Raw genomic sequence first — 2,756 nt, forward strand, 5'->3', positions numbered from 1 at the left:
GAGAGAGAGAGAGATGCAGAGCGTGTGCAGAGCAGGGCGAGGCCAGGAACAGGATGAGAACGCTGCTTTAGAACATTGATTTTGAAACTTGTGAATCCATTAGAATCGTTTGAAGACAGAATCGCGATTCATATATGAATAAATTTTTAAGTGCACCTATAGTTTTCTCTTCCTCTTCTCTAAAGCAGTGCAGCATGGCCTCGCCCCCTTTGCTGCGTGTTCCCGGAGGCGGGGTTTATGTAAAATTCTGGGTTCTTGACGTAACGGACCCGGGAAGTAACTCGTTGTAGTCCCTTACCAGTCGTTTTTGTAGGCATTAAACTGCCAGAATTTTAAAAGATGATATCTCCGTTTGCATTGAACTTTCAGCTTCGTAACATTGCAAATATTGTTTATGATCAAACAGCAACATTACACGCTAACTAACATTAAAAAAGTGAAATCGCAATCAACCACCCCTTTAACTGACGGAAATGGACATACCTCCACAGATGTTCTTCAAGGAGTCAATGTTTTCACTAAGATGCAGCAAAATAAAGGTTGATATTTCTCCTGGTACCGAATGCAACCAAAATAGTTGAAGAGTCACATAAATTTGTTAGAGATAATTCAAATTGATCTAATTTATCAAATGTATGTTTCTTTAGAGGTTGCAACTGAGGTTTCAAGAAAATGTTTGTGTCTTGCATGACAATGAAGCATGAAACAGCTGGTTGGATTGTACTAGCACTCTTTTGATGGTATTTGTGAATTTGTTATCTCTATAAAGAACAGCAACTGAAACGTACAGGTAGGCGAATAGTGTTGATATGGAGTTTAGCCAATGCACAACATGAAGATGTTGTCATATTAGGATGCTTCAATCTGGGGTAAATGATCATTTCTAACCCAGTGATCCTGTCCTTTCTACTGATCAAGCATTCACTGTAGCCTATCAGAAAGGATGTACAGTCAATTCACTCAGAAATTAAAATTCTATCATTATTTACATGTTGTTTCCAAACATGTATGATTTTCTTTATTCTGTGGAACAACATGGTTTACCAAACTACTATTTTGCTACAAATATCAATACGGAATTTTCATGATTACTGATTCAGACAATATTGGGATGTTGTTAAAAAGGCTGAGGAAAAACAAAGATATGTTTTGTAAAACAAAAATGAACCTAACCTCCTCTGAGAAAATGAGTCTCATCCAAACAGGGCTAAAGTCAGAGGGCTGTGACTGTGTATCAAATCTACAACAAGAGACTGGCCGGGATACATTTAGAGTGACTAAGCCCACCCATTGGTCTGTGACTAAGTCCATTATACAAAATGAAAAGCACAGAAACGGAACATGCTGTAATGAGGTGGATGACAAATCACTGAAACATTCTTGAGTTTTTCCATTTGCTTCTTTTCCATTTGCATACACAGATTTGTCACAACTATGAGTGGATTAGTAGTCTTGTAGTTCAGCCAGCAACAAGCAAAACCTAATGTCAGAGGTTGCCAATTACCAATATCTCAAAACTGCATTTCTGAATGAGTGAAAATAATTTATCCATAAACTATAATAAAAAGTCAGCTTTTAGCATTGAATTGTGCATTATCCCAGTGAGGTGATTCAGATTCAGACACCAGATCTCCTCCTCGGAGCAGCACATCTGAAACACCAGAAGCCAGCTCAGAGAGACTATAACCAGGAATAATGAACAACACCGTTGTTGTCATGCTCAATATTTCTCAACATTCATTATGACTTAATAAACCTAACTGTGTTGACTGGCCAGACAAGCTGCTTTCAAAGCTTCCTGTGAAACGAGAAGTCAGGGCTGAATTAAGCTCGCATCTAAAAACAGGTTCATCTGCAAAATGAATCCACAGAGATGTAGGTACGAGGTGTGCTGATGACTGCATATTTAGACAGCGAACTGTAAATGTTTTTTCTTACCGAGACACTATGTGAAATGCCAATAAGTTTAAAAACAGACACAGCAACTACCAAGAAAAACTAGCAATACCCCAAAATACTGTAGAAAAAGCCCCAGGAACTCAGAAGTGGCCGACAGTGACATCTTTAATTGCGGCATTTACATACATATACATATATATATATATATATATATATATATATATATATATATATATATATATATACATCTATATGCCGCAATTAAAGATGTCACTGTCGGCCACTTCAGAGTTCCTGCTGCTGGTGTGAATGCAACCAAGAGAATGGTCTGAAGGGAAAATTGGTTTCTAAACCACCCTGCTGGCTAGTTCCCAGAACTGTGTTCTTAGAACTACACGGTGCAAAAGCCTCTTCTGATGTAGTTGCTAATTTAAGGGGCTTTCGCACCGGAGGAACATTTTCATAGTTCCTAGAACTATTGGCAGAAGTTCCCGCTTTTTGGCACGTTCGCACAGCAGGTATTAGGAACATAATTAGCTCTAGGAACTCCGTTTGGGGGAACTAAATTAGCTCCTGCTTCAGAGTAGGGTCTAAAACAGCTCTATAGGAACTGTAGGATATCAGACCGAATCAGACAATCTAAGATTTGGTCAAAACCGAGTTGAGGCACGAGGAGTCACAAAAATTCCACAGAGGCCCAAGACAACAGGATGTCATAAATCAGACCCTAGCCCTTCTGAAGCAAGCCTAAACCTAAACCCCTGTCACAGAACAGTTTTCAACATTAACACAAAAGAACACATTGACAAGTCCAAGGAGATTGTCAATTTTGGGGCAAGTTATCAAGAATAATGGTC

General features: G+C 38.8%; 1 long non-coding RNA gene across 1 annotated transcript in view; it reads left to right on the forward strand.

Moving 5' to 3' along the window:
* The first annotated feature begins 1,836 nt into the window (after window positions 1-1,836).
* The window catches only part of LOC107572530 (uncharacterized), a 9,390-nt gene continuing 8,470 nt past the window's right edge, over window positions 1,837-2,756 (forward strand). The window contains exon 1 of the long non-coding RNA XR_001607364.1: window positions 1,837-1,846. This is a non-coding gene — a long non-coding RNA (uncharacterized lncRNA). The remainder of the gene's footprint in view (window positions 1,847-2,756) is intronic.

Source organism: Sinocyclocheilus grahami, unplaced genomic scaffold (genome assembly GCF_001515645.1).
Source record: "Sinocyclocheilus grahami isolate Dianchi unplaced genomic scaffold, SAMN03320097.WGS_v1.1 scaffold1769.1, whole genome shotgun sequence".
In the NCBI taxonomy this organism is placed as follows: Eukaryota; Metazoa; Chordata; class Actinopteri; order Cypriniformes; family Cyprinidae; genus Sinocyclocheilus; species Sinocyclocheilus grahami.